At 35.5% G+C, this 21,083-nt stretch overlaps 1 long non-coding RNA gene across 1 annotated transcript; it reads left to right on the forward strand.

Moving 5' to 3' along the window:
* The first annotated feature begins 2,230 nt into the window (after nucleotides 1–2,230).
* On the forward strand, nucleotides 2,231–9,181 carry LOC125694999 (uncharacterized). Its single transcript, XR_007377773.1, has 3 exons — nucleotides 2,231–2,263; nucleotides 2,909–2,977; nucleotides 8,744–9,181. It is a non-coding gene; the product is annotated as an uncharacterized LOC125694999 (long non-coding RNA).
* The last annotated feature ends 11,902 nt before the right edge of the window (nucleotides 9,182–21,083 follow it).

The following is a 21,083-nucleotide window of genomic DNA, read 5'->3' on the forward strand; positions in this document are numbered from 1 at the left end:
TTCTAGAGGCTTTTTTGAGCCTTGGTGATTGTGTGATTACTGAAATTGTCTGCCTATGATTATAGATTCTGTGGCTCCCTTTTTTGTTATATAGGCCCACAGTGTCAGATGCATATATTGCTGGCATGGCAGTAGAGGTTCTACCTTCCCAGCAATATTCTGTTACGTTTTGTTGCTAAACAGTGGATGTTAGGACAGTGAGGTGCTGTGTTTCAGTTACAATGCTATCACAGCAGCTGTGAAACAGTGAATTTCTGCTGGCACAGATTTTTATGAGTGCAACATGCAGGCTCTTGTTCACTGCTAGTGAAAATGCACAGCTAATGGTGAAGTATTTTTCTAGCTGAGGATTTGCTCTATCAAATAGTGTTATTGTGCTCATTGCAAATGTTCTAGTTTCCACGGAAATAAATGCAAACATTACTTTCAGAGCAACCTATGTGTTTGATAGCAAGCCATTTTGCTAAATCTTAAGAAACATTACCAATGATTAGCTTTCCCACCACTCTCCATCTACTCTGGATATATCTCTTCACTAGATTTTTCTACTAACTTGGCAGTTATGAAATAACAACCTTGTAATTTATGGGCATTTTCTTTCTCAGCATTTAAGGTGTAAATTGCGAGAAAAGTTAAAAATTTCTTCACATTCTATTGAGATTGATGAAGCTATTAAAAAAAAAAAAAAAAGAGAGAGAGAGAGAGAGAAAGAAAGAAAAAAAGAAAGAAAGAAAGGAAAGAAAAGAAAAAAAAGAAATCCTGAAGAAATCCTAAAAGGATTCTAAAGAAAAGAATACCTAGACCAATAATGTCATGAAATTTTGTCAACATGAAATTATTCTGGATCAATACATTTTTGTGGGCCAAATTCACTTTGATTCCTTTGGGTAACATGGGTGAAAATTTATCAAAAAAGAAAGGCAGAAATGATAACTTGCAGCGATTATCATCCTTTTCCAATGACTATAGTAGTGAAAAATTCCTAAATTTTGAAGACTTACAACTGACAATTACTTGCCTTCTCCAGAAGCAGGAACTGATAGTCATTTCTAACTACAGGATCTATCTAATTACTATGATAAAAAGTTCTGGAGTGAAGAACCGTAATGACTTGTTGTTTTGAATATGGAGAAAATTATTCAAATTTCTCTTGTAGCATTACAGAATCACAGAGTCACAGAATCACAGAATCATAGGGGGTGGAAGGGACCTCCAGAGATCATCAAGTCCAACCCCCCCTGCCAAAGCAGGTTTCCTACACCAGGTTGTACAAGTAGGAGTCCAGGCAGGTCTTGAATATCTCCAGAGAAGGAGACTCCACCACCTCCCTGGGCAGCCTGTTCCAGTGCTCCGTCACCCTCACCATAAAGAAATTCTTGCACACATTTGTGCAGAACTTCCTATGCTGCAGTTTCTGGCTGTTTCCCCTTTTCCTGTCTCCACACACTGCTAAAAACAGTCCGGCCTCACCATGCTGCCCCCCACCCTTAGATATTTATAGACCTGGATCAGGTCCCCTCTCAGCCTTCTTTTCTCAAGGCTGAACAGACCCAGTTCACTCAGCCTTTCTTCATAGGAGAGATGCTCCAGGCCCTTCACCATCTTTGTGGCCCTCTGCTGGACTCTTTCCAATAGATCCTTTTCTTTTTTACTGACTTGCATCTGTAAATCCCTCCTGTGATCATACTACACTTAAATACGTAATGCTACAGGCATGGCAAAAATTTGTCCATACTACAGCAGCTGCAAGAGGATCTGGGCCTTCATTCAAAACACCATTGCACCAGTTATTTTGTTTTTCTACTTATTATTCCACTATTCTGGACTATTTTCTTGTAGCAGTAGGTCTTAAGGAGCCTATTTTCACAACCAAGCTTGTTTTAACATGTTAAAAATTTCCATCCTTTTGCAGTAGGTTAAGGTGACTATAAACAAGACAGAATTTGACAGCTCCTCAAGAAACTGGTCTGTATAGGGATAGTAAGTGTCAGAGTATGTACAGGACAAAGTAAATGTTCTAAATTTAGAATATTTTCCTTTTATTACCTAATAGGTAGCAAAGCATTTATTTCCTTAGTCTTCATTTCTTGTTTTACTATGGAAATTCTGGGAGTACAGGTGCAAGTAATACACCTGAGTGACTGGGAATGGTAGACTCTGGGTTTGCCCCTCCTTACCTTCATTTAAAGGTTGCCAGCTGAGGGAGCAGCAGTTTTATTTGCTGAGTGTGCTCTTCTTGGGGCTCTGCTAGCCTTTGGAAAGGGTAAGATGGGTATGGGTTGCTTTTTAAATGAAATTATGGCTAATACCTTCACAAGCATGCTTCTGGCCTGGTAGAAGGTGTTTTTGCATCTTCCACTGCTGCATGTTGTTCCAGAGCGGTTCTAGCTTTGTTTTTAGCTGGCAAATTCAAAAGTGACTTGTTGCTTTTATGAGCTGTTTTTGATGAACGAAATTAGATGCAAAGGACTGTTGACTTCTGGAAGTATGTCTAAACTTTGTTGCATCAAATAGGCTATAGGATCACTGTGTAAGTCTTCAAGCTATAAAGCTTTCAAAGTCTGTGAATTTGTTTGCTTCTCAATGCTAAAGGACCCTCCATTTAAATTTCAGATATACTCCCCATGGAATTCTTGGATTTTTTTTCCATATTCAGTCTTTCTCAGTGTATGTAAAAGTTAACTTTTTTTTGTCAGATTTCAAAGAAAATTACGAATTTCTCCCTGAATAATAGAATTTTACCTTTGATGTAAGTTCCTGTAATGTCTGGATTAATATAAATTAACTAGTTAGATTAGTGATGGTTATATAAATTGTATGTGTACTTACAATAAACAAACTCCTACATAGTCATCTGCAAGAATGAATGTGAACAAATATGCCAAGTGAAAAAGATTCCTTTTCATAGGTTGTAATATCAAAAGAACAGATGACCTGATCAGCAGCAGATTCCCAGTGCTTTTTACGCTTACATATGGTATGTCTTTAAGGATGTTTTTCACCTGCACTTTATTTCTGGACTCAGTAGCTTTCTGGCTTATCATTGCAAGCTATGGAATGTTACTGTCTGATTATTTTTTATTTTTTTTTTAAATGAACATTTGGAATTCAGAGGAGTTCACTCTCTTTAGAAGGAAGGTGAAGTAACCACAGCTTTTCACTGTAAGAATAATAATTTCTCCATTGTCTACCATAAAATGCATTTACAAAAGAGTTTAAGCTGTGATTGAAATATGAATATTTACTTGCTATCTCTTGTTGCTTTTACCATATTGATGCAATTGCCAGACACTATTAACCGTGGCACTAGGAAGTTAGAGGTAAACCAATATTTAAACTGTTCCAGTAACTGCTGGAAGTTATTGTCACTTCACCTTACAGTCTTTTTGTTAGAGTACTGCCTGTCTCCTGTGTGTGGTGGTAGATAACATACTGTGGTAAAACTAAGTGAAGCAACATGGGTAGTATCAGCAGAAAACTTGTATTTGCTTTGGAGGCCATTGAAGTCATCATTACAGATCATTAGATTTTCTTTACATGAATTACAAAACAATAAAACTAATGTAAAATTCCTTCATAATGCTATGAAAGCCTTGTAAACATGAGTTTTGATGTTGTCCAAATTTTTCCTAAATGTAATATAAGATTACTTACCATAATATTCTAGGTAACAGTTTGAAATACTGGCAGAAGATGAATTTTTGATGTTACTGTAAAATACCTGAACTGCTTGCAGGTCTTCTGTTATATTCAATTTGAGTATAGTATCTGAGGGTTTCAATATTCATGCCCCAAATAGCTACAATCAATGAATACACTATCTAACCTAAACTACTTGTTTTTGTATTAGTGAACTTATGTAAGCATACTATTTCTGACAGAGAACTAGAAGGTGGAGAAGAATATTTCCAAGAATTCTACAAGCAGTCCGCGGCACATATTCTGAAATACTAGAAATACAAAATACAAAGTGCTCAGTTACATAGCTTCTGCAGTCAGACACTGCAATGTTCAGTTGATAGTCATTCATGGGAGTATAGGGCTAACAGCAATCATTCTACATTGTTTCAATTTTAAGTCTCCAGAGATTCCATTACAAAGTCAAAATTAATAAAAAGAAAATAAAGGAAGCTATAAAGTTGTTTAAAAAAACATGTGAAACCTAACACAAAATCTGTTAAAATAACATTACTGTCCGACACAAACCTAAAAATACAAGGGAATTTTGAATTAGGGCAGATGCAATAACCTTAACGCAACCCCGTTGTGCCTACCAATTGCATACATATGGTATGTAAACTAACCTGCTGTGCTGAGACCCTCTGCTGAAGGACCATATGTTCTGCAATTCGTAGGTGCAGAAGAACTGAGTGAAGGGTGCTTTGCAATTGCTTATACTAAACTTCTTCTGGTTGTCTTGGTTCACAATGGTTCACATTCATACCTTCATCATACCATAGCCTGTTTTGTTTTTGTTGTTTCAACCTGATTTTCCATTTATTCTATTGATTTTTAATTTCATGTGGTTTGAATGCGGAGATAATTTTATTTTGAAGATTCTTTTTTCTTGCAGTATACTGTTTACCAAAATTATTACATAACAAAGTTCCAATCTTTTTGTCATAAGACTTTTCACATAAAGTGCTGATGTCCTCTGAAATGAATGATGCTTCTTACCAAACTTAGATGCTTCATGTAGTCCTACTACCTTTGTTTGTAAATCTGAAAAAAAAAAACCCTACTTATTTATTTACCCAGATTTAGCAACAAGATTTCCAGTATGTGATCAATATGAGTTGCAATATTTCACCAAAATGTTCAGTTGTTTTTTTTCACCATTTTGACCATTCCTTAGGTAACTCAGTGCAGATTATCATCCATTTTTCTGTATGCAACAACAAAAAGTAAAACGTATTCTTTACATTAAATATTAGTCCTTATAATTTAATATAGATCGTGGTGGGTAAAGGAATGCAGCCTTTCATAAAGTTTTTGAATGTCTTCTAAAAATTACTTAGACCTCGGAAGTAAATTGTTGATTTGTCTGAGAAACTACAAATGCCTACAAGCTCTAACCAGCAGATTAAATATTTGCAGGTGAAACATGCACAAAACATTAAAAAAATGTTCCTAATTAATGTATTTTTATGACAGAATATACACAAATTAACTGTAGGAAAGCAGGCAGTAGAACCTCATGTCCAAGCACTTGCATGTTCTTGAACTTTTGCTATTGCATTTTCATGTATGAGAGTTGCTCTGAAACTGTCTCCTATTTTAATGTGTTGGCCCATGATGTCAGAGGCAGATGTTGGTGGGATGGCAGTAAAGGCAAAAATTTTCTAACAATATTCTATTACATTTTGTTGTTGTGTGAAAGACGGTAGCAGAGGGGCAATCTGACATAATAGCATTTGACATACATGTGCATGTGAAGCAAATGTGTGCAAGTGAATTTCTCTGTGGAAAAAATTGTATCCACTGACACTCGTTGTTGCTCACTGAATGCTTAAGGAGACCAACCAATGGATATTAGCACAGTGAGGTGATGGGTGGTGCATTTCAGCTGTGGTGACAGCAAAGTGAAATTCAAGCTATGCTCTATATGTCATGCACAGCTGTCACATGAACTGATGAGAGTCTTACTCAGCTTATCCATGCAAACTGGCTAATGGTGGTGACAACCTATGTATATTGAAGACTAAAAAATGAAAAAAAGCAATCAAAAAAATAAATATTGTACTGGAGGTCTTTGGCCTGTTTATCTATCTAATTTCCAAAATCCTTCTCTGAGGTTTTTAAGCGCTCGTTGGAGTACTCTTCAGTGTGGTGATTGTACAGAGGTAGTTTTGTTTTTCTGTAGTCCTAGGATTTTTCTAGTGCCAGATCAGTTAGTGTGGAAACTGAAGCAGCATCAGGCGCTTTGTTCTAGACTTCTTTAATTTAGCACAATTACCAGCAAACTCTGTGGGCCAATTTATGAGTAAGGTGCCAACTAGAAATATGAGACATAGTTTTCCATCATGAAGTGGTGCAGAACAATTGTGCTATCTCTATGCAGGAGTTTTCTCCTTTCTTGGAGTCATTCTTTTGTGAATGCCACTTAACCAGTCCTGGGAGTGCATGCGCAGGAGAATTCCATCTTATCTGCTGCTTACAGCTTCAGAATTCAGCAGTTACTTTGACATTTTAGTAATCTATGCTGAGAAATACAATTGTGCAAAACCATGACATATTTTTACAGGTTAGATTTCCCAGTTCTTTTTATTTCTTGGGGAAGAATTATAGTGGTATGACACTGATCTTGTGCTACTGTATTTATGTGGATGAATGCATCTTGCATAGTGTTTCAAAAAAATTGAACAGGACTTTTGCTGATTTTTCTCCAGTAAGCAGTTACAAGTTTTCTCTAATGTTATGTTGTTGTAGACTCCTGCTATCTCTCTTTTCACTCTACGTGGTTTTCCCTGACACATTCCCAGATGGGCTACAGGGAGAAAAAAGAATATGTCAGATTTCTAGGACAAAAGAAAAGCTTTGTAGATGAAGGCAAGATCAGTACTATGCCTGGACATAAATGGATCAGCTCAACAATGTAATAATTACTACCTTGATATGTGTGTACTTCTCCTTAATAGTAGATAACTTAAAAGTTGACATTTATAATTCTTTTGCTACTATGGAGTTGGACTGAATCTGAAATATGATTCTTTGCACATAAATGGATGTTTAAGTAGCTTCAGTTTTCTAGCCAAAGAACAGAAGATTCTTGTGCGAGCTGACAGTACACTATTGACATAATGCTGAACTGTAGATGCTAGAAGGAAGAACTGTTTCAAAGAACATAATATCCTTCATGAATGGTCCAGTTCCTCTCCACATTAATTCTGAAGTAGTTCTGAAACTTAACTTTTTTTTTTTTTTTTTTTTTTAAAGAATGCATTTCTACACCTGACACTTTTGGTAACCTAAGTAGGTTGTATCACCAGGGAATTCATTTAGAGTTTGGTAAATTCTTCACACAGAAGATTCAAGGAGTTTTAGAATTGTATGTACCATTATCTGTAAGAAATAGGTAACACTTTACATCTGAAAGGCTTGGGAGCTTTAACCACAGGTTTTTTGCAATTTGAGAAATATGATCACTGTAGATGTAAGTGTCCATGTTCATTGCAGCAGAGTGGGACTACATGGCCCTCCAACTCTAAGGATTCTGTGATTTCCCTATTTCTTAAGAAAAACTTCTATGTGATGGAAAAAGTATAGTAGACCTCAAGATGCACACTTTTGTCAACTCTCTCCATATTTTCAAACGTTTCTCCTTTCACTCTTGTGGCCTATAGCTGTAAAAGTCGATAAGTGGCTCTTTCAGATCTGATGCCAACATCCATCTGCAAATTGGCAGATGGTGCCATGAGACAAGGCAGTTAGTTGGCAAGCCCTGCACCCCCTGCCCTGCAACCAATTTAGCTTCTTGTGTTGGCATGGCTCCTGCCATCCTGAGCCAGTGCCCAAACTAGGCCTTCTAGCATGTGACTCAATATGCTGCTGCTTAGCCTTAGGACAACTAATCATGTATTCTTTCAAAATTGATGTGAATTAATTAGGCACTGTGGGCAGGGGCAGAAGAGGAGAAAGTACATGGTCTTAGTAAAACAATGAAATGCATTCCTTGGTATTTAAAATAAATAAATAAATAAATTTAAAAAAAAAAAAAAAAACAGGAAAAAAAACCTCTGCCAGTAGCTAAGTTCTGCCCTTTTTTATTTATACTGACAACAGCTTTTACTTCAGTAAGACCAGGTTTCATCTGCTGGGTACTCATTAAGTTACAGCTTATTTGTTTTGTTAATTGGCTCCAAGTTTCAGGAGTTTTTTTCCTGGCAGATTTAGATCTTCTTGGCAGTTGTACACCTCAAGTAAAGGAGGAAGTGGAAAGCCTAGTGTTGTATAAGTGTAATTAGTTCTAACAGAAGAAAAGGGAGCTGGTGTTAAGACAAACTTGCTGGCTGAGTTATGGGGGAACTTTATCAGGAAGTGTTGTGTTATTGGGAAAGTACTGTAACTATGGATACTGGGTTTTACTGAAATATAATTTGGCCACATAAAGGGCTAAGTAAAATGCAACAAATCACTTTCCTTCCGAAACTTTAGATATTAAATTCAGTGTTAGGCCAGAAACAGAAACCACCATAGTGACAGACTCATAAATTTCCCCACAAAACTTTGTAGTGGAACAGACTCTGACGTGGTGTTGGGTTTGTCACTAGGGATTCTATGTGTACAATGGGATTTTTGCTCAGGCCTTTGGAGCTAAGTTTCAGTCACTAAAGAAGGTTTGCCTCTCTTCTGGTGTCTCACAGTTTCATTCCAGCTTGCCAGCGGACACCACATACTTGTTTTGCCACTACTTGAAATTTTATCATATATTATTGGAAAGCTTTAAATACAGAGGAATTGGAAGGCTATTTTTCCTTCCTTTCTTTTCCTTTTTTTTTTTTTTTTTAAAAAAAAAAAAAAGTAAATCACTATTAATTGGGAATGCCCTGCTAGATGAACAGAAATTTCTTTGAAAGCTTTAGCTGAAATTTTCTGCTGTGAGTTTCTACCTTTAAGATTTCAGCAGTTCACTGTGGTGTTTACCTTGCTTTCAAGTAGGTTAGAAAAGCAGTTTTTTCATGCAAAACCTGTAACAATCAGATGTTTTTGTATAAAGTTTATGACACCACAATTTTCATTGCAGATCCTACATAAAGCAGTTTCAAGACTGTAATTCAACAATCACTTGAATCTTCTACTATACTTCGCTATTTGTTAAGCCACCATTACACGATGACATGAAATTACAGATGGAAAGGAAAAGATTTATGTATATTTGCTTGTGAAGACTGTACACGTAAACAAAGTGAATTTATCATTTCTTTTGGTGAGTATTTTCTGCCTCCAGACAAAAAGCTAAAGATTTTATATATACATTTGAATGTGGTGGTGGTGTTGCTTACTTGTTTTTATGGATCCAGAACGTACATAAATAACGTATAATAAATTAAACAGAAAACAAACAAAAGTTACAAGAGATATAGTTAAATAATATTTGGAAGCATAAATATTAGTTCTTTCTTTCACTCTAGGGAACAGCTTGATCAGTAATACAAATGTTATTTACTCATCTATACTCTACCATCAGTAAATCATTCACTCAAAGGATACATCCCCAAAAAATCTATTATCTGGAGCAGCAAATCTATAGGATTTCTTTCTAACAGAAGTTTGCCAAAAAAAAAAAAAAAAAAACCCTAATGAAAATCTCCATTAAACAGAAATGAAGGTCTTTGGAATCAGTACACCATTATTGTTGTGGTATGGCAAAATGTTAATATGTATTAATACAAAAATATTTGAAGACCAGATAAACCCTAAAGTTAAACTTGTGGGCAAGTTTATACTTAACTTTTACAAACTCAGTGTATAGAAGTGCCCTTCCATCCAGCTCACACCTCACTTGGAATCACATTTTAGGGATAAGTGAATTGATAGATTGATTTGGAAAAATAATTCTGGCCTTCTATTACTTGGAAACAGAGGAATAAAATATATTTACTCATAAAACTGTGTCCATAAAATTTAAATATCTAATAAGGGTAAGTACAATATTTTGTAATATATAGCTTTTATTGTCTCTCATCACATTTTTCAACAGGATTCCAAGAGAAATTAGGAACTGGAGAGATTAATATTAAACTTTGATCTTTTTTATTTGACTGCATCTTATAATGCATAAGAACATCCAAATTATTTTATTGGTACAGCTATGAATCTGGGATTCCATCCCTATCAGATGAGATAGAGCATTATATATATTATAATTCTGGGAGAAACATATATATTTCATGAGTCAGTGTAGATTTAGCTAATAGAAGACCTCCCTTTTAATATTTTGAGTGCAATATGTATGTGCAGATAGGTCACAATAAAACAACTGCATGGTTTCCTATATAAATTCTAATCCCTTATGGCATTTTCTTCTTAACCTATGAACATTTAGAGTCTAACCCATGATCCTTTAAGACATTGCAAAAAAAAAAAAAAAAAAAAAAAAAAAAGCTTTGTCATATCTAAAACATTTTGAAATAAGAAATAAACCAAAGCCAATGAAAAGCCAGTAACTGGTCAATAAATACAAAAAATGAACATTCTTCTTCATTAAGCACTTGCAGTTTATGCTTCATGTTGTGAACCAGTTATTATTTCTGATTAGTCCTACTAGTCTGAGTTTTTTTTCTAATTCAATATGTTGGATGAGTAGTTCTGGAAATTGTCTTATTGCTGATGACATAAGTAATGCATTGTTTCATGTTCCCAAAGAAATACATTTCTGAAGGAATTATGCACTTCTAAAAGAGGCTAACTGTGAGTGGTCAATTTGTCGATTTCTTGAAATTAGTGTATTTCATATTGCCAGATGTATTTGCTATTCTGTGCTTTCCAAGAGAAAAACAGGCTAACTATTTTAACTGTTAACTTTAAAGGATTTGTTAACTTTAGAGGATTAAAATATCAAAACACAAAAAAGTTTTGTAAGTGTAATTCATAGTTTAAAAGGTATTTAATTGGCTCCAAACAAAACACATGTATTTTGTATACATTAACTTTACAACTGTTTGAATCATAGATAAATGTTGTTAAAAGGCGCCTATGTAATCTTACAAAAAGCGAACAAACAACTGAATATTGCTTCAAGATACGAAGAAACACTAAATATTTTTTGAGTTCCTGTTTCTGCTTGGTCTCAGATAAACAGTGGAGCTATTAGCAAGGACACATTACTATGCTTGCTGATATTTCATATGGTATTTGGCAATCCATAGGGGCTACTTCTGCTTCTCTGTAAATAAGATATATAATTTTATGGGTCTCTTTTATCTTCCACATCATAACAAATCTACGGGAACATCATTTAACCTTGTCTATCCATCTTTTACCTGCCGTGTTCTCACAGATGTGAATAAACAGAAATTATAATACTTTAGATTTTATTATGGATGTGATTTTTGTGTAGCACGCATTAAATGTTGCTCCATCCACAACTGCTTTGAGACTGTCGTATGCATTAAAAAGACTGATTTGAGGAACACGTATAACTTCTAAACATCTTGGGGAAATGTAAAACCTTATGAAGTCGAGTGACTGTGAGCTATGACCTACATACTTCAGCTGTAAATTTCCAGTCAAATACATATCGGAGATGTTATGCTAATACTTTCCTGTTCCCTCTCATGGAACTGCCTCAGCAGATCAACATGACAAGTGTCACGTGCTGTTTTTTTTTTTTTTTTTTTTTTTTTTTTTTTGTGATACTGCCAATTGCAGTAAAGTAACAAGGGTATAATTGATCACCTATTTTTTTTTTTTATAGATTAATATAAAGAAACAAGCTCACCATCATGCTTAATTCTTTTTCAACTTTCATATCAAGTAATCGTAATACTCACTTAAACTCTTCTAGTTCCTCAGGATTTTTCTGTAAACAGAGGGAAGGCTCATGAGTGGGTGAAATCTGGCATAATTTTCCAAAGAAAATGACATCCATGTCAAGTTGCATTATTTGAGTACCTGATTCTTCCACTATTTCAAAAAAATGCAGAATAACTGGCCAGTTAGTTTATATCTGTTTACTTAGATGATGTTATTTCTAACACTATTTTTAGGTTTTTATTTTTAGTGCGGGTTTTTTTGTGAATTTTTGAAAGAACTGAGGTCTTTATGCTTGGCAAGAAAGGCACGAATGTTTTGAAAATATGAAAATATAAAGCTCGTGAAAGCAGAAAACAAACTGAATAGCTGCATTCTGATTTCAATACTAACGTAAAGCAAGATGTACAGAAATTTCCCAGGGAAGTTTTTTCCTTTAAGATGTCTGCTCTGCATGGCATTCAGGCATGCACCTGCGGTTATAGACTCAGACAAGCATCAATATCTAAATTTCATGATTTTAATTACTTGTTATTATTTATTTCATCATTAATTACTGCTCACTTTTGTGAAGTGCAACATTTCACATGCAACTTTGATTTTAATAATGTTCAGAAACATCAGCCAAGATGTTATGTTAATGCCAACAATGAAATACATATGGAGTTCTCTCCACTGTCTCGTAGTAGAGTCAGCTAAATCTGTGTTATTTCTGAGAGATATATGCCTAGAGTGCTCCATAAAACTTCCATTTATGGGGATGCTACTGTCTTTCGAGGTTATGCGCTCTGCTTTCAGAATACTTTTCTTAATATCTAATCTAAATCTTCCTTGCTGCAATTCAAGTCACTTTTCCCCCGTGGAAAATGAGTGAATTCTTCCTTTCACTTTTGTCTTTGGTCTCGTAGGTCATGCTTTCCATGTGAGAATTTTTTTGGCTTTCTTCCAGACTCTGCTACAAATTGATCACTTTCTTAACTACAGTATCAAAACCAGTTTTACTACTCCAATTGCATCTTACCAAGAACAATTACAAGAAAATAGTTATTTCATGTCCTGCATATACTTACTATGGCATTCCCTCTTTTTGTAACAGCACGGTATTCATAAAGCTCAGCTTAGAATTAATGATATCTCAGTTAATGTTAAATTTATTCCTGCAAAAGCCTCTTATTATATAGCTGTTTATTGCCTACCTTTTGTTAATGAGTTAGTATTCCAATTTTACTTTCATGCTGTGGATGTAATTCACTTCATTACTTCAAAACATAATGTTTCTTCATCAAGACCATCTTGAATTCTAATCCTCTTCTTTCATTTACTTCTGGTTGTTTAAGAAGTAAACTGTGTTTCCATCAGACAGACAATTAACAAATGCACCAATGGTATCTCAAGGCTGAGATATTTTCTACACTCCTTTATAAAAGGCATGGAAACTAACATGCATATTCTCTTGTAACACTAGTGAATTCTAAAATTCTTGCTGTGGACTAAGAATAAAAAATAAACAGCACTAAAAAGTTGCTGTGGTCACTATGTACTTATTCTTTTGAAACATAATAGAACTCATATTAACAGAATTAAAATACTGCTGTGAAAACATAAGCCCCTGATGCTACTGTTTTGTTTTATGAAGTCATCAAACGGATGTGATATAAAATTTACTTCCAATAAATCAGTCACATCTTTTCAGGCCTGGTGTGATATATAGACCATGTACAGGAGACCATGGTTCCACAAAATACTGCTTATGCTTGAGAATTGCCACTCTGAGCAGAGTAAACTACCTTATCAACGAAGTTACAGTGGCAGTGAGCTAGATATGTCACATGGAATGTGCAGGTCACTGTCCAACTTTTCTCTTTTTTTGGAGAAAGTTTCTCCTTGCTGTATGATTATATAGCAATACATTCAGCTCTTATTTGCCACTTTTATCCTTCTCTGGGGTTTGATACTAATCCTTTGTTCTCAAGGCCTTTGATACATGCACTGTGTTGCCCTTATGGGCAAAAGGACTCCTTCCCAGGTCTTGAGTCTCTCAGTGCAGGATGCACTTCTTGTTTTGTCTTCCTACCTGCAGTGAGTTTTTAGAACAATACATTCCAATATTTCTTGTTCATTCCTTCTAAAAGCAAGCAACCTTAAGTCCCAGGATGTTCTATATCCTAAAGAAAGGTAGAAGTCAAGATGGACCTGCCACTGCAGCTCAAAAGGCATTTAGCCATATTTACTTCAAAAATGATTCAAATAGAAAAGCAATGCAGAATTTTTATTTTTTATTCTGACAGAACAGAAAATTGTGCTGGTTTATCCTTAACTTATCACTAATTTCCATTCAATGGAAATTCATCAAAAGTTTATCCATGTTAAAACATAAACTTGAGGATTTATGGAGTTTGTCTCTAAATTCAGAGGTCTAGAAATAGTTCATAGATGAAATTTCTGATCTGCATATGAAGTTATATATATGAGGGCTGCTCTGAAATTACTGCTTCACTGTTTTATTATGTTGGCCTAAGATATCAGACGCAGGTGTTGGTAGGATATCAGTAGAGGCCAGTGATATTTGTTGATGCTTGCAGAATGGTGATGGAGACCAAACAGCGGGTATGAGCACAGTGAGATGGTGGGTGGTGTGTTTCAGCTGTGGCAACGGTAGCTGTGGGTCACCTCCGCTGGCGTATGTTTTTACAAGCGTGACATGAAGGCTCTTGTTCTTCACTGACAAAAATACATTGCTAATGGTGATTACTATGTTGAAGAATAGTGTTTTGTAGCTGAGAATTTTCTTTAACACATAGTGTTCTTGTACTTTGTTGTAGTTTCCATGGAAAAAGATGGAGGCATTAATTTTATTGCATCCCACATATTTCAATGAATGTGGACCTTAATCAGGAAAATAGAGGAGAAAAATGGTTTTTAAATATTATCTTCACAAGGAAAAGATGATTATTCAAAATTGGATAGCAAATAAAAAGAACCAAAATATACTAATCTTCTAAATGTTACTTTTGATGATGAAGGATTGTTACTCATGATGAGGGATTAAGCTTTGGCTGTTTGCTGTTAGTCTGGACTTTTCATTTGTACATTCAAAGTAACATTGCTGTGGAAAAAAAAAAAATATATATACATATATACATAAAAATACATATATATATATATATGTGTATTTGAGCTAAGGCAAGGTAACAGAGAACATATTTATCAAATCACAGAATTGCTTGGGTTGGAAGGGACCTTTAAGATCATCTACTTCCAGGCACCTCCCTCTAGAGCAGGTTTCTGAAAAGCACATCCAGCATGGCCTTGAATGTTGCCAGTGAGGAGGCATTCACAACTTCACTGTGAAGCCTGTTCCAACATCTCACCACCTTCACAGCAAAGAGTTTCTTCCTGATATCTAGTCTAAATCTACACTCTTTCAGTTTAAAACTGTTTCGCTTCATCCTGTCACTACATGCTCTCATAAACAGCCAGTCCCACTCCAGCTTTTCTGTAGGCCTTCTTCAGGTACTGGAAGGCTGCTGTAAGGTCTGCTTGGAGCCTTCTCTTCTCCAGGCTGAAGAGCCCCAGCTTTTAGGGGAGGTGCTGTAGTCATCTGATCATCATTAATTTATGAAAAATGTATGTAAAGTAATGTGAAAATCATTATTATTTGAAAAATGATAATGAAAATCACATTATTTGATAATAAATATATGATTTTTCAGTATGCAATGTTCTTAATATCAATAATAACGCTTGCTAACTCTTGAATTACTAGTTTATCCAGCTATGTCCTTGACTACAAGTATATAATATTAAAGGTGAGGCTGAAAACCAGCAATGTCAAGTTTCATAGTGAACACAGGTTTATATTTTACTAACAGTTTTAGCAATGTGATGTGACCTGCCCTTGGAGTAGCAGTTTAACAACCTTTGCCCAAGAACTCCCTGGCTCTTCTTATATCTTTAATAGTTTACTTGATGGACTATGAAAAATTGCTAGATGACAGTTCTATTTCATTTCTGTCACTGCATGGTTCTGTGTTTTTCTTTTTCTCAAGGGCACAATTCTGTAAGTCAATGTGGCAATGTTCAAGATAGGTATTGCTTTTTCAGCTATTGTGTCTTGATGCAGTATATGCCTTGGACTGAGATCCCAGGCCTTCAAAAAATATAATCATGATTACTTTTGTAGATTCTCATGTCCTTCTTACTGAAGATGAACCCCAATTATAATATGTAGATATTATTCTAGGAAATTATTTGAAAACACTCTGTGATTATTTATGAATTATGTAGCAGATGATATCCCTTTATACACACTAGGAAAATTAGCTCACTTATTAGAAATACCTGTGCATTTACTGGCAACATATAGAAGGAAGAAAATAAAAATAAAGAGCAGAAAGTGTAAAGGGAGGAAACGATATAGACTAGATTCACCTGTCCAGTTCTTCAGCATTATCATTTCATACATTTCTCTGTATGAAGTATTACATAGAAAAATCTTCACTTATAACTGTAAATGTGAATCAAGCAGTTAAATGTATTTCTTTTCATACATATGAATTTTATTTATTGTGAGTGTTGGAAGTTGCTCTTCCAAATCATATAAGAACAGAATTGCAGGGTTAAAAGGGACAAGAGATCATCAAGTCCAACCCCTCTGTTAAAGCAGGTACCCTACAAAAAGTTACACAGGTAGGCGTTCAGATGGGTCTTGAATAGCTCCATAGGAGTCTCCACAACCTCTCTGGGCAACCTGTTCCAGTGGGCCACAACTCTTACCGTAAACAAGTTTTTCCACATGTTAGTACGGAACTTCCTATGTTCAAGTTTTAGGTCATTACTCCTTGTCTTATTACTGCACACCACTGAGAAATGCCTGGCCTCATCCTTTTGCCTCCTACCTCCCTTTAGATATTTATAAACATTTATCAGATCTCCTCTCAGTCTTCTTCTCCCCAGGCTAAACAGATCCAGGTTACTTAGCTTTTCTTCATATGGGAGATGCTCCAGGCAGTTTAGTATTTTTGTGGCCCTCTGCTGAACTCCTAAGGGATCCCCATCTTTTTTGAACTGTGGGGCCCAGAGCTGGACACACTAATCTAAATGTAGCCAAGGACAGATTAGAGGGTCAAGATCACCTCCTTTGACCTGCTGGCCATCCTCTTTTTAATGCACTCCAGGATATCACTGTCCTTGGCGAAAAGGACCCCCAGATCCTTCTCTGCAGAGCTCATCTCCAGCACATCATCTGCTAACCTGTACTGATACATGCCATTATTCCTCCCAGGTGCAAGATTCTACATTTGCTCTTCTTAAACCTCGTCAAGTTCCTCCCTGTCCGACTCTCATATCTGTCCAGGTTATGCTGAATGGTAGCACAGCCTTCAAGTGTGTCAGCCACTTCTTCCTGCTTTGTATCATCAGCAAAATTGCTGCGATTGGACTCTATCCCTTCATTCGAGTCACTGATGAAGATGTTGATGAAGATGATGAACAAGACCTGCCCCAGCATCAGTGCATCAGTGCTTGGGGAACACCCTGCCTACAGGTCTACAATCAGACTCTGTGCCACTGATGACGATCCTCTGCACTCTGTCAGGATATTACTTGACCTCAACCCTTATTTTAAGTTCTGTAGAGTGAACCTCCTTGCTTGTGAAGATGTGAGTGTATAATAGGAAGTCCTGGTCTTCGTTCTACTTTGTAGGAAAATTAATTCAGTTGTCATGTATGTAGCACAAGAAGCATAGAATGACCGGCACCTTTGCATTGCTGTTATTGTTGTCATGGCTGAAACATACCACCCACCACCTCACTGTGCTCATATCCACTGTTTGGTCTCTATCACCATTCAGCAAGCGTCAACAAATGTCACTGGCTGCAATTTTTTTCACATAGGGAAATTCAGTTTCATGTCTTTGCTTCATCAGCACTTCCATGTCAGACATCATTTTGTCAGACTGCCCCTTTGCTGCCATCTTCCACACAGCAACAAAATACAATAGAATATTGTTGGGAAGGTTCAGCCTCTACTGACATCCCACCAACAACTGCCTCTGACATCTTAGGCCAACATAATAAAATATGAAGCATTAATTTCAGAGCAGTCTTCCTATTTGTGGTTTCTTATGCATTTTACATGTTTAGTAAATAGCATAATTTAGAGCCATTGGGAAAAAAATGGACATCACTGAGAATGTTTGCCAGGCTTAACCTTGCAGGTCACCCAGCACCATACAGTCATTCACTTACCCCCCCCCCCCCTACTTTTCAGTGGTCAGGGGAGAGAAATGAAAAGGGAAAAAAAACAAAGTAGAACTCGTGGGTTGAGAAAAAACTATTTAGTAACATAGAGAAAAGGATAGTAACTGACATATACATATGGCAAAGGTGTATATTAGTGAATGTATATAACAAAGGGTGCACAAACAATTTTCCCACCACCTGCCAGTCTATGCCCTAGTCCCCAAAGCAGTGGAACAGTGTGAGATGAACGAGTAAAGAATATATTATTGCTATTACCTATTATTAGGTTGTAACAAGCAATAGATTAAAAAATTTGTATTGACCCTTTTTTTTTTTTTTCACAGACATGTATTACTTTTTTAGGATTAAACTTTTAGTAAAGAAAAATGTGAAGATCTGACCCATAGGGAGCCATTTGGTATGTTGGAAGATGTAAGATAACTGGTCTCTAGTGAGTTTATCCATTTCCTATGCATTAACAAACCTTTTGTGAGGTTCACTTAATTAAAGAAAATAGTTTTAAATAATGTTTACACTACATGTTCTTAGGAATTTCTTAAACATGTTTAAATTTGTCTTCAATTTTTAATCATAAGGTGATCTCTCAAATTTAATGAAAAATTATATTAGAGATATGATTTTCAGTATCTAGTAATTGTAATATGAAATTATTATTCTCTGTTCTTCAGTCTTATACTCTTGGTTGTGATAACATCAAATGAAATGTTCACAAAGATGGGCCACTCTTCTATTTGAAGTAGTAGTTCTTACCAGTCAAATAAACCACTGTGAATCAAAACAACTTTATGCAAACATTAACAAATTCTGCTACGCAGAATTAAGAGAAATTTTTACTTCTGTTGTCTGTGTTATTGAATTTTATGAGTAAAATATTACTTCTGTCTTCAGGGATTTTAGATTTACTTTTTCATAAAAATTAAAAGCCTATTCTCTAGAACGAGCATACACGGCAGAGAAAATAATGCTAGTGAGAATATGAAAAAAAGTAGGAAAAAAAAAAGGAAAATTTTAGCATCTAAAGACTTTATATTTACAGAAGAAACCGCTTCTCAGTTGCTTCTTCTATTTTCAAAAATATTAAACACAAATTTACTAAATAGAAGATAACTTATAAAATGTGTTTATAGGCTAATTTAAATCAGGCTATTATTTATAAACTGGTATTTTATTTCTTGCTTACTATGCAGTATACTAAGCTACACTGTAGAAAACTGTAGACATGTAAGTGGAGTATAGAGCATACATAGGTGACAGCTTTCCATGACAGAATGTTTAACTATAGCGAGACTGAGGAAACTGTTTCCAAAAAAACCAACCCATTGTTTTAAATATAGATGGTAAGCTCTTAGATACGGACTATTATTCACAAATGGGGTCATCAGTATTCTAAATCTATTATCAGAGAATCAAAATGTTTTCATTGTTTTCTTTTTTAAAAATACTGACATTTGCTCTTGCTTGAGTAAAATTGCTTTGATACATAGCCCAAATTAATCCTTCCCTGGAAAACAATCTGGGCCTATAGGATCACATGGTATTTTCAACAATCACAGTGAAATGAAGGTGATAACAGACAAATCCCTCCGGCTACTGCATCTTTTCTTTCTCCTCTCTCCTCAACAGAAAGATGATATGATGGAACACGCAGAACCACAAATTACTACAGTGCGCAGTTCCTACTTAATAATGACATCCCATAAGTTAGCAAAAATCTGCCAACATCTGCAAGGTTCCCTACACTGCTGTAAGATGAAGTTTAAAATCATGTGTGACAGTGCTGTGGAAAATACAATTGATTCCCTTCTGATTGTGTCACTTCCAAACACAGACAATATTGATGATGCTGTACAGTAATCTTATTGGGCTTGGGCCTAACTGAACATTGGTCTTTGTCAACTCATTATTCCTCTATCAGAAGGATCTCACAAGATTGATCTTGCCAGAAGCTCTTGATGTGTCTCACAAATCACTGTTCTGCTGTTGGCAGGCATATTCGAGTACTATACGGTAATTGCTGTTTTTTTTTCTCTTTTTCCCAGAAGGCAGTGACTACATATTGCAAGTCATTGTCATATGAGAGAGTATAACAGTCCTAACAAGATAATGTAGTTAACTGTACAGTATCCAATCATGCCAAAAAATGTGGTCATATACTGAAGGAGCAAAATTATTTCAACAGGTAAATTCTTTTTTTCCCCTCATACTCCTTAAATAAATAACCTAAATTCTTAGGTTTTTGGTGTGAAAAATAAATTATACTACTTTAAACTGCAGCCCAATTATGGAAAGATCTTGATAGACTCTTTCTATTTGTATGTATAGAAACAAACCATACATGGATGTTTGCAAGAGCAGTACTACACTGCTAAACTCAGACATTTGAGTGTCAGATGAGAAGTGACTATATCTAGGAATTTTCCATTACACTTTTAGCCAAAGGAAAGTAACCTTTTGGCTCCTAAGATCTTCCATTTGTCCTTCAGAATGATTCTCAGCTCTAAATTGAGCAAAATTGAGCAAATTTTCAATACATTCTTCAATATGGTCACCACCATTAGCCATGCATTTTGACCAGCAGTGAATAAGAACGTGCATGCTGTGCCTTTGATAGACTGTACCAGCAGAGATGGTCACTGTTACTGTTGCCACTGCTGAAACATAACACCCACCACCTCAAGGTGCTCATACCGTTGTGTGGTCTCCATAAACGTTCAGCACGCATCAGTGAATATCAGTTGCAATTTTTTCCAGTTCGAGGAATTCCATGCCACACCTTTGCTTCATACACACTTATATTTCAGACTTGAGTTAGACTGTTCTTAGCACATGTCAGGAGTCACTTCTATGTCTAAAGAGTCTACAAGACTGAGTTTCTATTCTGAAATACTGAATTGAAATCCATTATAACAATGCTTACCAAATATAATGAAAGGTGAATTCTGCTAATTAGTAACAAAAGTATATGGATAAATGTATGACAGATAATAATAAAATTTCATATGTAAACTGTTGTTTCTCAGTAGCTGTGTCAACTGAGAGATGCATTTCCTTGCATATGGCTTTCATCTTAAAGGCAGAGAACAATTTTTTTGTCAACTTCTTAATGAAATTGAACAAGATACCTCCAATAAGACTTGTAACTTTAGTAGACATTACTTTCTTCCTTCAAAAGCATGGATGAATGTTTTAAAGAATTTCCAGTCATTAAAAGGAAAGCAATTGTAACATTACTTTTCTAGTACCCAGAACAATACTCATCTCATGCCTTCATCTGTAATAGGTCCTATTGAGTTCAGTGAAACTATTTAATTAGTAGAGCACTGGTGAACACAAACCAGTGATAAGTC

This window comes from Lagopus muta, chromosome 6 (genome assembly GCF_023343835.1).
Source record: "Lagopus muta isolate bLagMut1 chromosome 6, bLagMut1 primary, whole genome shotgun sequence".
In the NCBI taxonomy this organism is placed as follows: Eukaryota; Metazoa; Chordata; class Aves; order Galliformes; family Phasianidae; genus Lagopus; species Lagopus muta.